Source organism: Eubalaena glacialis, chromosome 11, assembly GCF_028564815.1.
Source record: "Eubalaena glacialis isolate mEubGla1 chromosome 11, mEubGla1.1.hap2.+ XY, whole genome shotgun sequence".
NCBI classification, from domain to species: domain Eukaryota; kingdom Metazoa; phylum Chordata; class Mammalia; order Artiodactyla; family Balaenidae; genus Eubalaena; species Eubalaena glacialis.
Window position 1 is genome coordinate 101,592,390 of NC_083726.1, and position 14,995 is coordinate 101,607,384.

The following is a 14,995-nucleotide window of genomic DNA, read 5'->3' on the forward strand; positions in this document are numbered from 1 at the left end:
AGTTTACTAGGTCAATATATGTAAATATATTGTTTCTATATATAGCAACAGAGAATTGGAAAATGAAATAAAAATATAATTTAAATATTAAAACATAAAATACTTAGGGATAAATTTAACAAGAGATTTGCAAAACCTCTATGCAGAAAACTACAAAACGTTGTTTGAGTGACTTTAAAGAAGACAAATAAATTGGAGAGTTATATCACGTTCATAGATTAGAAGACACAGTATTAAGATGGCAGTCTCCATGAAACAACAGCCGATTTAGTGAAATGAGGACTTGAACTTGGAAAAACAAACCCCCATTTAGGAAGCCATGGCACTTGGGAAATTTCCCTGGGATTTACAGGTCTCTGGGTGACTAATCCTTAGTTAGAATTTTTTCTTTCTGGAAAGAAAAACAAAAGGCTTACAACTGTTTATAGGAAGTGATGAGTTTTATAAAACTCTCGTCTTTAGCAAACATACAATATCAAACTCCATTACAAAGGCCAGTGCCTAGGAAGGCTTAACTTTTGAAACCCAATCAATATATTTGAAGTAAAACCAAAAAAAATCTTCTCTTACTGAAGCTGGACTTCAGCGTATCCCGTATTTAAAAAGGCAATTTGCTAGCTTCTTCAAATTATAGTTCTGTTAATTTGTGGCATATTCCTTCTGAGTCTGCTACTTGCTTAAAAGTCTGGATTCTCAGGTCAGTACTTTATGTAACAGTCAGGTTTTATGTATGGCTACTGCACACCTAGTAAATCAGGAACAATAGTAGACAGTTTGTGGCTTTCGTAGATATTCAGTCATTAGACTTCTGTGGCATTTGGAGTGGTCAATGACTACTCACAGATAGAGGTGCTAGAAACTGCTAACATGTGGTTATGTTTTACCTGCTTCTCATTCCTTCTCTGCATTCTCCCTGTTTTCAATTTATAGTTTCATCTGCTAGTGCCACTTTTGGATGAGCCAGATGTATACGCTTGTTATGGGAGACAAAAAGATAGTTTTCGTTTAATGTGCTGACAGCATGAGTTTGCTAGTTAATTATTGCCAAAATACAATTTCTAATTCTCTTTTCTAAAACTAGGATTATTTACTTATTTGTTTGTTTGTTTGGTATCTATTCCCTAATTTTTAACTGAGTGGTGAACATCTATCCCATATGAAAATGAGTGCTTACTTTGTTATATTTTGGCTAATAGTTTATCCTGGAAGGAATCCGAGGAAATAGTATCATTTAAATCTGAGCATCCTGAAGTTGCTTGGTTGTGAGTTTGTTTTGTCAAGGCAGGATTCTGGTTTTAATTGCCTTTAAAGTTTTTTTGGCTAAAAGTATCTTGATCATACTCTTTAGAAGAGAACTTTTAAACTTTGTTCATTCATTTATTTTTGTCCTGACAAAATTTTTTGTCCTGACATTCAGACTAATTTTCTGAGAAGAATTCTGGCTCTGCCCAAGGGTGTTCTCTCTGCTCAGAGCAAAGGTAATATAAGTTAGGCTTTTGATTCATATCTTTTTTTTTCTTTGCAAGGAACAGAAACCCATTCAAATTAGCTAATGGAAAAGGGGTTTATTGTAAAGTTATAGGGGTTATATTAGTTTGCCAGGGATGCCATAACAAAGTTCCACAAACTGCATGGCTTAAACAACAGGAATTTGTGGCTGCACAGTTCTGGAGGCTAGACATCTGCGAGCAGGTTCTCTGCATGATTGGCACATTCTAAAGGCTGTGAGGGAGAATCTGTTCCCTATCTCTTCCCTAACTTCTGGTGGTTTGCTGGCAAGCGTTGGTATTCTTGGCCTGTAGCAACATCACCCCCATCTCTGCTTTTATCTTCACATGATGTTCTCCCTGTGTGTGTGTGTGTGTGTATGTGTGTCTGTGTCCAAATTTTATAAGGACACAATCATATTGAAATACGGTCTCACTCTACTTCAGTATGACCTCATCTTAACCAATTACGTCTGCAATGACCCTACTTCCAAATAAGGTCACATTCTGAGGTACTGGGGTTTAAGATTTCAACATATCATTTGGGGGGCCCAATTCAATGGTTTTTCACAGAACTCCTTTGTACAGTGTATACCTGGGTGTCACAGAAACTAGAAATCTGTTGGGCAGCTCTGGAATGTCTATCACTTTGCCTCAAGTGTTATTTGATGCCTTTCTTCTCTGCTTCTTTCTGCATGTAGGTTCTACTTTCTTTTCTCTAAATCTGCTTCTTCTGTAAGGATTTTGGTTTTGACTCCTCCATGGCTTTCACTTGTTATGGTGCAGACTCTGCCTTCTGGGGCTACCATTCTGGCAGCACAGCTCCTTATCACTAGCTAATCACTGTGATTGTTTCAGCCCAGCCTTGAGTTGCCTGAATCAGGAGTTCATCCGGGGTTCAATCAGCTGTGGGTGGGGATTTGAATGGGGGACATCTGCAGGCTAGAGATTATGTACTTCAGGTGAAATCAGATACTTTGAGAAGATTCCAGGGACAGACGATGGCAAAAAAATAATATTACTGAAGATAGCCACAAACTCTTTAACCCTCCTCCCACTGAGAGGTAAAATTAATATGAGTTCTTTGAGAACTTGATACCAAGATGGCATTAAATGTGCAAGGATGTTATTAGAGACAATGCCTGTGTGAAAGGAGACAGAGAGGGAGACAGGAAAGGCTAGGAGAGACATCAGACTCTGAGTGGAGAGAGGGAGGGAAGGGTGAAAGCATCCCACATTGTTGTGTATCTGAGGAAGGTTTGGAGAGCTGTTGTGGAGCCCTCATGCCAAAGTTGGGACAAAGGAGTCATGTCTTCTAGGAATAGATCTTCCTTATTACGCCCAACATATTCAATCACTGGCGGGGAGAAATGGACTTCAAAGCACATTACCTTGGCCCCTGGGCCAATTACGTTCCCTCTAGAAGGAGGTCTACAAGCCTATCTTCCCCTTCACTTGAATCTGAACAGGGTCTGAGGCTGCTTTGACCAATAGAATATGGCAGAAGTGACACTTGCCAGTGTCCTGGCCAAGACCTTAAGAAAATGGCAGATTCCACTTCCCTTCTCTGAGAACACTCTCTCTGAGAGGCCTGAGCCTACATGATTACCCTGAGACTTCCACATTGAACAGGCTATGTGTAAGTGTTCTGGTTGACAATCCCACTGAGTTCAGCCTTCCAGCCATGCCTGCTGAAGTTCCTGACATGTAGGAGAGCCAGTACTGGACCCTCTGGCAGAACTGGGAAGACAAAATCAAAATATTAAAAAATTAATTAAAAATTATAAAATAGATACAATTTTTAAAAATCAATAGATTTAAAGGAAGTAGAAATAAGCACCTTAAGCATAGAAAATTAGATCATAAAATAGGGGCAAATCCCTGTAAACAAGGGCACATGGGAATAATGCTGCTTTTTAGACATATGAAATGAAACAGAGCCTAAAGAATAGGAAGAAAAAACATAGGAAGTTATTAATCAATTTAAGGAAACCCACTAATTCAGGCAAGTGGTGAACTTTTGGTAGAGTACTCGAGGCTCCCTCCTCCTGCCACCCCCAGAATATGATGTGGTCCAGGACCCCGCCGGGGGCAGCAGGCAGCTGAGCCTGGCTGTGCCCTCCTCTGCTGGCCTGTGCCCTGCGCTGCGCACACACCTGTGAGGCCCAGGGTATGTGCCAGTTAAAAGTCTTGGGCAATATGGGTCTGAACTGGGCTCAGTGCCCAGAACAGCTTAGAGACTTGGCAGAAACCCATATTTTAATTATATGTTGACAAATTACTTCTACATTTTAATTTTAATCAAACACACTATTTGTAGCCAGCCTCACAATATACAAATATATAACCATCACTCTGAGGCTTTTTAAAATCTGGAACAATGAGTTCACTATTGTTATCCCTTTAGGGGGAAAAATGTGCTACTACCTTTTGCCTATTCTTTCCAGTAAGCTTCACTAACAATTTTTCAGTTTGTGTGGAGTATCTTCTGTAGTCATGTGAGTCCAGCCTTTGTCACTTCTTACCTGTTGACTGTAGACAAATACACGACTTCTTTTGTCCTCCATTTCCTTGTCTGTAAAGAGATTAGAACAGAATTATCTCATAAGATTAGTAATTAAGCAGAAAATGAAACAAAAGCCCTTTCCATAATAACTACCACATAGTAAGTGATAAATGTTATTTATTACTATCATTAATTTATTAAATACAACAACTATGGAGTATTGATGTCTTTTCTACATTAACACTCCCAACCAGAATCCTAATATATTGCTACAAATATTTATGTCTCTTTCTGTTATGCTATTAGAAAAAAAAAATCCTTATGACCTAAATTAAATGAATATTCTAGTATTTAAATATGTTGACCTCTACTCCCAGTGAAATTGATTCTGTTTCTGAATTATTCTAATCAGGTATCATTTTTACAAAGAGATGCAATTAAGTTTGGTGGATTTATCTTACAGTCTGGAGCCTTGCTGGGTTATTGTCTCTAGTTATAGTTTCATTCTTCTTTTTTCCTTTTGGCTTTCCAGATACATATTCATGCCATCTGCAAATATGGTTCATTTATATCTTCATTTTTATGTTTGTACCCTGATTTCTTTTCCTGCTTGAATAGTAATTGCCAATAATATTAATACATGAATTGCAAGTATTATTAATATACTCAGTAGAAGTGCTAAAAGAAAGGCATTCCTTGTCTTTTTTTTTTTTAAAGGAATAACTCCAATGAATTTGTATTAAATATATAAACACATTACTTGAAACAGACATACTCTTTGATGGTTAAGAAATTCCCAATGACTTTAGTTTTAGACTTAAAATTTAGAACAAATATTGGATTTTATGAAATGTGTTCTTGGCATTTACTGAGAAGCTTAGAAGATTTTAGTTTTTTGTTCTCTTGTTAATGTGATGAGTCATGTTGATAATTTTATTTGTGCTACATCAGTTTAAAATCCCAGGGTAAATCACTGGCAGTTTTTATAATACTTGGATATTTGTGTACCATTTAATAGTTGAAATTGGCCTAATAAACCTGTTTTGGTATTTCCTTTATAGGTTTTGGAATCCAAACAGTTTTTGCCTCATAGAATTGTTTGACCTGTGTTTTAACTTTGAATATTTCTGGACAGTTATTGTTATCTCTCTCTATATATATTTTTGAAAATTTTACAATGTTTTACAATGGATCTGTGACAATGGAATACTCTTATTATGTAGTGACTTTTTCTATTTTTGTCTCATCGATTATAATAATGTGGGTCTTTTTTGTTACATTTGTTTGAATATATTCTATTTTTGTAAATAGTTATCAATGTTATTTGTCCTCTAGTTGAATGAATGTTATAGTTGAGAATATTTGTCACAATTTAAACAATCTTTTAGAATAGAATTTATTAAATTTAAAAAAATTGAGCCAATGGTTGATCAATGACGTTAGGTATTTCTGTTGGTTAATGAGCTACCAATATACAAGATTGGATTGAAAAGCCAGATGGGTAAGAAATCAGCACACAGTGGAAGGATTTCAGTTATGAAACATCTCTATTTTTATACCCTGGGTGAACAGTCCACGTGACAGTCTCCAAGGAGCCATGCCCCTTTCATCTTCGATTCTATTTACTCTAAGTAATCTTTAGCCAGAGACTTCCTTTTAAAGGCATTTCAGAAATAAGTTTTCTTCTTTCTAGCAAATATCTCTAGTCTATTTACCGGGAGGTCCAGTTGACAAGGAGGTCACCTGCCTTTTCCCTGGGGGTCCCTTCACCCCATGAAAGAAGGCCAGCTGCTTTATCTACTCCTTCCCAGTTAATTATTGTTTCCAGTGATCGATTTTTACTGATTTTTGTCTCCCCTTCCCCAAGCACGCTTGTTTTTGCTCTTAGTTGCATCATTTCTCTTTACCAAATTTATTTGGCTTAATAATTTGTTTCTTTCCCAAGTTTTAGGCAGGTGTCAGTTAACATTTATTTATTCAGAAAAGTATATTTTCTTTAAAATATTAATTTGGTAACATCTTATGAATTTTGATATTTTTACTTATATTTTTATCATTTGTCTTTTGATATCTTATCTTTCCCTTAAATAAGATTTTGAAATAGTATTTTTAATTTCTTTATTATTGGATAACTTTATTTTTGTCGAATTTTGCTATATTGCAGATGTTGCACAAGTTTCTGCCTGTTGGTATCTTCCAAGTAAATACTTGAGCTTCAGAAGAGCATGTATTTAGAATGTCTGCAAACATATACCAAGCCCCTCAAATGTGCCAAGTACTGCTAAAATGGGAGCAGTATCCTTGGATGCTATTTCCTTTTATTTCTTAAGGATTTTCCTATCGTATCCTTTTTCTGGCATCATCAGTTTTTCCTTTCTACTAGATTATTCTCATTTACATGCTCTAGTATCCCTCATCTTAAATGGGACAGAGGGAATTTGAGGGACTTGGTGTGTGTCTTAATTCCTAAAACCTGTGTGTCTGTTACCTTACTTGGCCAAAGGGACTTTGTAGATGTGATTAAGTATCTGAAAATTGAGACATTATCCTCGATTATCCTGGTGGGCCCAATGTAATCACAAAGGTCCTTATAAGAAGGAATTAGGGGGGTCACAGCCAGAGAAGGAGATATCATCATGATGTGGAGCCATGAACTGAGGAATGCAGGTGGCCTCTAGAAACTGGAAAAGGCAAGGAAATAGGTTCTTCCATAGAGCCTTTAGAAGGAATGCTGCCAACCCATTTTAGACTTCTGACCTCCAGAATTGTAAGATAATAAATGTATGTTGTTTTAAGGAAATAAGTTTGTGGTAATGTATTACAGCAGCAATAGGAAACTAATACACTTGGGAAACTGTACTCCCAATTAAGAGAGTACTGCTTTATGTCCTACTTGGTAGCCATCTCTGTGCAATCAAGTTTCAATATCTCTGCCACTGTAGGCCCCTGATATAAAGTTAACAGTGTCTTTTTGTCAATTACTGTTCCATTGTCATGCCTATATAGATAAAATGTTAGGAAACTGCTCTGTAGTCACAAAGGAGTGTTACAGAGACTATAACCTAACTTTTAGGTTGCTAATATTTTTGAATCTAGGCGTAACTTATATAAGCAATAGCTTGTTGTAATTATTTTTAAATTTAATTAAGGTCAATTTTGCTTTACAGGAAAACTTAGTTTCCTTACATATAGATATATTTTGCTTCATTCAATTGCGTTATTCATTATCTGTTCATACATTAAAATTTAATGATGCCATTTTTTTGCTTTCTCTTTTTATTTACATGATATCTCAATGCACATTAAACTCTTCAAACACAACATTCTGTTTTACACAATTTTGGGGAGATTTCAAGGTAAAATATTGATATTAGAATATACTTCCCTATCTCCAAAATTCCCATTGCAATAATAATTAAAAGAAAATTTCAGATTTCACATAAGGAGATAAAAATCAAGTTGTCCTGAGAATTTTTTTTTCTGTGGCAGTGTCTACTATAAGATAATGGAGGAAACTTATAGAATTCTGGGGGAAAATTGTTTAAAATAAATAATACTGTAACCAGGCAAATTTTTATTCATGGTGAGGACACAGAAAGTCTTTCCCAGATATGCAAGGAAAAATGAAAAATGAGTCAAAGACAAGATCTTTGCTATGATGAAATAGCAATTGGAAAGAACTAGTGACCACTGAACCCAAATTATTTCTTCATTTACTCATTCACTTGACAAATATTTATTGAATGATTATTATGCCTTGATTACTGTCCTAGGTGCTGGGGAGACAGCTGTCAACAGACCTTCCCTTTAGAGTTTACATTCTAGTTGAGGAGAGAAACAGGCCAATTAAATAAGCATAATACATACTCTGCTGGATGGTGATAAGTATGATGAGAAAATTAAATCAGGGAGGCGGTAGGACAGGAGTGTGTGGAGTATTGTAATTTTAAATATGATAGTTGGGGCTGAGAAGATGACATTTGAATAAAAACATGAAGAAGGTGCTAGACCAAGGTAGGTTTTAATAATTATTTAAATACATTAAAAATCAAATCCACTGTTTTTCTTTTCAAGTTATAATCTACACAATAAGACAGAATAATACATTATTAAATTTCAGAGAAGTGCTTTAGTGTAGTAGTCATGTGTCTGGGCTCTGACTGTAGAGTTACTGGGTTCAAAGTCCAGCTCCATCATATACAAATTCTATGACCGAGGGCAAGTTAAAATCTCAGCCACTCAATTTTCCTATCTGTAATTGTGGACAAGAGTAATACTCTTAGGGTTGGGGGAAGGATGAGATGAATTAATACAGAAAGTGCTTAAAACAGTGATAGGTACATGATAAGTACTCAGTAAGCATTAGCTGTTATTATTGTGACCAGTATTATTAATCACGTTAAATCTACACAGATTGGAAAGAGTGATGCAGATAAGAGTAGGAACCCTTGTCATAATAATTATAAATGGATTATAACCTTTAAAAATTGTGAATCACTATGTTGTACACCTGAAATTTATATAATATTGTACATCAACTATACCTCAAAAAAAAAAAAAAGAGTAGGAACCCTTACTTTCCAAAAAATGAAGTAAAATAATATTGCTTTGTTATTGAATGTGGTAGTTAATTTAATACAGATCATTGCAAAATTTTATGGGATTCATAAGTAGGAACAATTGATTCTTCCTCTTTAGAATTTCTTGAGAGAATAATAACAAATATTAGAATAATGAAGGAAATCGTATGAGTAGAATGCAGGGAATAAGTGTACTGAAGCCAAAGCAAACTTAACAATTACGGCATTTAATGTAAATGGGTTAAATCTAATATTAATCAATACATTCCATCTGATGGCTTTTTTTTGTTTTGCAAAGGGACTGGCTTTACACCAGAGTACACCATTATAAAATGAAACAGGATCAAAGAGATGTATACTAGGCAAAAATGTTTAAAACTTTTAAAAAGTAAAGATGGCATTATTCATATCAAATAGGTAGAAATAAAGAGAAAACACTTTGAACAAGACAGTTATTTTTTTTAAAAAGACAGCGATTTAATAATGTTGAAAGTTACAATACAAAATTGAGAAAAAAAATCTTGAAATAATAAGATTTTACAATTTATAGGCCAAGATCTATTAGAAGTATAAAATGAAATGCACAGAAAATATAGTGGAAGTTTTTAACACTCCTTCATATACTTATACTAGAGCAAGAAGACAGAAAGCACATTATTATACTTGAATAATATGATTAATAATTTTAAATTAATAGTTTTGTATCTGACTTTATAACCCACAAACAGAAAATCTTTTTTATTTTTCAAATGTGAAGGGAGCATTTATTAACATGAAATCTTAACTAGTCATCCCCCCCCAAAAAAAGTCAATAAATTTTAAAGGTAGAAAGTATACAGAGATTGTTACCATCAATTTGGAACATAGTTTGGAATATCTTTCCAGGTTGAAGATGTGTGTAGTCAGTCATTTGGCAGTTATAGTCCTAAGTACCCTACAAGAATTCTTCCTCATGGGCATGAGAAGATCAACACAAGAATGTTTATGGTACCACTGTTCATACTTGCAAAAACCTAGAGCAAAGTTAACTGTCCATCTACAGAAGAATAGACGCATGACTGTGGATTATACATGCACTATAAATTTCTACAGGGTTCAAATGAATAACCTATGATTCTATACAACCATGGGTGGATCTAAAAAATATAAAATTGGGGAATTCCCTGGTGGTCCAGTGGTAAGGACTTGCGCTTTCACTGCCAAGGGCCTAGGTTCAATCCCTGGTTGGGGAACTAAGATCCCACAAACTGTGCAGCGTGGCCAAAAAATAAATAAATTAAAAAAATTAAATTTAGCTAAGAAAGAGCAAGTTTGAAAAGGATACAGTATGGTACCTATTTATATAAACTTAAAAACATATAACAATATATTTTGTAAAGAGGCACACAATGTACATCATAAAATTTTTTAAAATGGAAATGACAAATAACACATGCAGTATAATGGTTACCTTCTGGAAGGTGGGGACCGTATGGACCATATTCTTTGGTTCCCTAAGGTAAAATTTGAATTAATAACACAATTTTAATAAAAATTCTTTGATCACTTTGATATTTGAAGCATCTCCACAAATTACCATAGGCTCAAGAACAAGTAAAATTTCAACAGCTTAGCAAAGAAAAAATAAATGTCATATAAAAACTTATGTGATTTAGCCAAGGATATATTCAGAAGTGAACACTTTCACATGTTTTAAAAATTTAAAAAAAGAAAGAAATGAATCAAGCATTCAATTCAAAAAGATAGAAACAAAAGAAAAATTAATTTAAGTAATTCAAGTGGAGATTTTATATATGTACATACATATAAGATAGATAATTAAAAATAGGACAGAATTAAAAAAGGAATGACAATCAAATTGATAAGTATACACAAAAACTAGTATTTAAAAATAAGCCAAACCAATGGAAAGTCTGAAAAAGAATATATAAACTCAGTTTGAAATTAGAGATGATTTAACAATAAATGAAGAGTAGATAAAATCATAAGAGATTTTATGCTTATTAAAGCATACAATTTGAACATTTCAATGGCATGAATAGCTTTTTGAAGAAAAAGTATTAAAATTAACTCAAGATGTAGAAAACCTTTCTAATATAATAATTAGAAAGAAATTTAAAAACATGCCGATTATCTAAAATTATATACTCCAGAGTCACAAAGTCTTTAAAAATCATGTATTTAAAATTTAAAGGATTAGTTCATTTCAACAGTCTATTCTTTGCTCCAGAGCATTGAAAACCTGTGTGCTGTGTGTCCTTCATGTGCCCCTCTGGGTCAACTCCCCTTCTCCACCCTTCCCTCTGTACCAGACCACTACATCAAAAGACTCCATGCCCTCTGCTTTTGGATTGAGCTCAGCCAAATTGGAAACCCAGCAGGAGACCGGAAGGAGGGAGGAAAGGAAGCATGCACTATTTATTCCCTTGGCTCCCTACCTGAGTAGATACCTGTTTGAGAACTGAAATGCAGCTCACAAGTTTTCTCAAGGTGACCATTTTCAAGTTATTCTCTCATTCCAGGTCTGGTAACCACTCCTACCTATGATCTAGGTGTGTTAGATTTTTTCCTTCAGATCTAGCAGCCTTAAGGTATTGCAGTATAGTGTGTGGTTTTCCTCTACTCCCTGCTCACCTCTCTCATAACTTTATTAATCTTCTTTGGAATTACCTTAATTTGGCCATATGCTATTTGTTCCTTACTGGTACTTTGTGGTTTTTTTTTTGTTTTTTTTTTAACATTTTTATTGGAGTATAATTGCTTTACAATGGTGTGTTAGTTTCTGCTTTATAACAAAGTGAATCAGGTACACATATACCTATATCCCCATATCTCTTCCCTCTTGCATCTCCCTCCCTCCCACCCTCCCTATCCCACCCTTCTATCTGGTCACAAAACACCGAGCTGATCTCCCTGTGCTATGCGACTGCTTCCCACTAGCTATCTATTTTACACTTGGTAGTGTATATATCTCCATATATACACTACCACTCTCTCACTTTGTCCCACCTAACCCTTCACCCTCCCCATGTCCTCAAGCCCATTCTGTAGTAGGTCTGCGTCTTTATTCCCGTCTTGCCCCTAGGTTCTTCGTGACATTTTTTTTTTTTTTTTAGATTCCCTATATATGTGTTAGCATACGGTATTTGTTTTTCTCTTTCTGACTTACTTCACTCTGTATGACAGACTCTAGGTCCATCCACCTCACTACAGATAACTCAATTTCGTTTCTTTATATGGCTGAGTAATATTCCATTGTATATATGTGCCACATCTTCTTTATCCATTCATCTGTCGATGGACACTTAGGTGGTTTCCATGTCCTGGCTACTGTAAATAGAGCTGCAGTGAACATGACTCTTTTTGAATTATGGTTTTCTCATGAGTGTTTATGGTTTCTCAGAGTATATGCCCAGTAGTGGGATTGCTGGGTCATATGGTAGTTCTATTTTTAGTTATTTAAGGAACCTCCATACTGTTCTCCATAGTGGCTGTATCAATTTACATTCCCACCAACAGTGCAAGAGAGTTCCCTTTTCTCCACACCCTCTCCAGCATTTACTGTTTGTAGATTTTTTGATTATGGCCACTCTGACCGGTGTGAGATGATACCTCATTGTAGTTTTGATCTGCATTTCTCTAATGATTAATGATGTTGAGCATTCTTTCATGTGTCTGTTGGCAATCTGTATATCTTCTTTGGAGAAATGTCTATTTAGGTCTTCTGCCCATGTTTGGATTGGGTTGTTTGTTTTTTTGATATTGAGCTGCATGAGCTGCTTGTAAAGTTTGGAGATTAATCCTTTGTCAGTTGCTTCATTTGCAAATATTTTCTCCCATTCTGAGGGTTGTCTTTTCGTCTTGTTTATGGTTTCCTTTGCTGTGCAAAATCTTTTAAGTTTCATTAGGTCCCATTTGTTTATTTTTGTTTTTATTTCCATTTCTCTAGGAAGTGGGTCAAAAAGGATCTTGCTGTGATTTATGTCATAGAGTGTTCTGCCTATGTTTTCCTCTACGAGTTTGATAGTGTCTGGCCTTACATTTAGGTCTTTAATCCATTTTGAGTTTATTTTTGTGTATGGTGTTAGGGAGTTTTCTAATTTCATTCTTTTACATGTAGCTGTCCAATTTTCCCAGCACCACTTATTGAAGATGCTCTCTTTTCTCCATTGTATATTCTTGCCTCCTTTATCAAAGATAAGGTGACCATATGTGCGTGGGTTTATCTCTGGGCTTTCTATCCTGTTCCATTGATCTATATTTCTGTTTTTGTGCCAGTACCATACTGTCTTGATTACTGTAGCTTTGTAGTATAGTCTGAAGTCTGGAAGCCTGATTCCTCCAGCTCCGTTTTTCTTTCTCAAGATTGCTTTGGCTATTTGGGGTCTTTTGTGTTTCCATACAAATTGTGAACTTTTTCTTCTAGTTCTGTGAAAAATGCCAGTGGTAGTTTGACAGGGATTGCATTGAATCTGTAGATTGCTTTGGGAGTAGAGTCTTTTTCACAATGCTGATTCTTCCAATCCAAGAACATGGTATATCTCTCCATCTATTTGTATCATCTTTAATTTCTTTCATCAGTGTCTTATAATTGACAAACCCACAGCCAACATCATCCTCAATGGTGAAAAACTGAAACCATTTCCACTAAGATCAGGAACAAGACAAGGTTGTCCACTCTCACCACTATTATTCAACATAGTTTTGGAAGTTTTGGAAGCCACAGCAATCAGAGAAGAAAAAGAAATAAAAGGAATCCAAATTGGAAAAGAAGAAGTAAAACTGTCACTGTTTGCAGATGACATGATAGTATACATAGAGAATCCTAAAGATGCTACCAGAAAACTACTAGAGCTAATCAATGAATTTGGTAAAGTAGCAGGATACAAAATTAATGCACAGAAATCTCTTGCATTCCTATACACTAATGATGAAAAATCTGAAAGTGAAATTAAGAAAACACTCCCATTTACCATTGCAACAAAAAGACTAAAATACCTAGGAATAAACCTACCTAAGGAGACAAAAGACTTTACTGGTGCTTTGATTGAAACAATAAGCAAATCATTTAATAAAGCACCACATATGATACCAAAACCTGAAAAAAGATAGTGCACGAGAGAATTACAAACTAATCTCACCTTTCATTAAGAAGGAAATTCTAAATGAAATAATAATAAATTGAAATACTCCCTCATGATGGAAAACACTTCACCATGCGTAAGTTGTTTTTATTTTAAAAATGCAAAGATGTTTTGATATTAATACATTTATTTCATATCAATAATTTAAATAAGAAAAAATAATATTAACAGATACCAAAAAGGTATTTCATAAAATCTAATGTATTTATGATAAAAAACAATCAATACTTAAAAATAATTAATAATAAATTTGTCTCAAACTAAGAGCTATATCATTCTTAATAACGAAGCCAAAGATCTTTTCTTACCAGTGAATTATTTTTTACACCACATTATTCAGTAGTATTCCAGAGGGTCAATGTAATTAGACATGAAAGAGTAAAAACCAGAATATTTTGAAAGACTGAGACAAATTATCATTATTTGCAGATGACATAATTTTTTAGATGTAGCTGTCCTAGAATTAAGAAATCTCATTGAAGTGACAGATTCAAGAAGATTATCCAAAAGCAATAATTATTAATATGACCATTTAAATGAAACAGTCGGTAATTTTATTCACAATTGTAACAGAAGAAATTATAATAGTAGGAATTAACTTAAGAAATGTAAAGAAATATAAAGAAAACCTTAACATTTTACTGCTGTATATGTAAGAATTCTTGAATGGATAGAGAGACATATCATAATACTTGATGAGAAGAGTATATCATGATGATTAACATCGTGGGTTTGGATTCAAACTGGCCCAGGCTTGGATTCTGGTTCCTCCACATGCTAGCTGCCTAAAATTCCTAAGATTTAGTTTCACTATCTGTAACTTAGGAATAACAATGATACTTTCTAGGGTTCATATGAGTATATTAAGTCACAAATTTTTGTAAGGCTCTACCACAGCATCTTGAAAATTATAAGAGCTTGAAAATGTCAGAATGACTGGTAATTTTCCCAAATTCCATAATAGGTTTAACAGACTCCCGATCAAATTAAAAAGTAATTTTTAGGGGCAACTGACAGAAATTCTGATGTTAATCTAGAAGAAAATAATGAGGTAAGAATGGTCAAAACCTTTTGACAAAGAAGAGCTATGACAATGTCCTAAAGTGACATGTTTGAAAATATGGAATAAGGACTTAAGGGAAGAAAAACAGAAAAATGGCAACATGCGTAAGTATATGTGAGGACTTAATATCTCCTAAAGAGGGTCCATTAATTAATGGTAGAGACAAGTATATTCATCCAAATGGCATTGGCACTCTTGGCAGAGAAAAAATATCA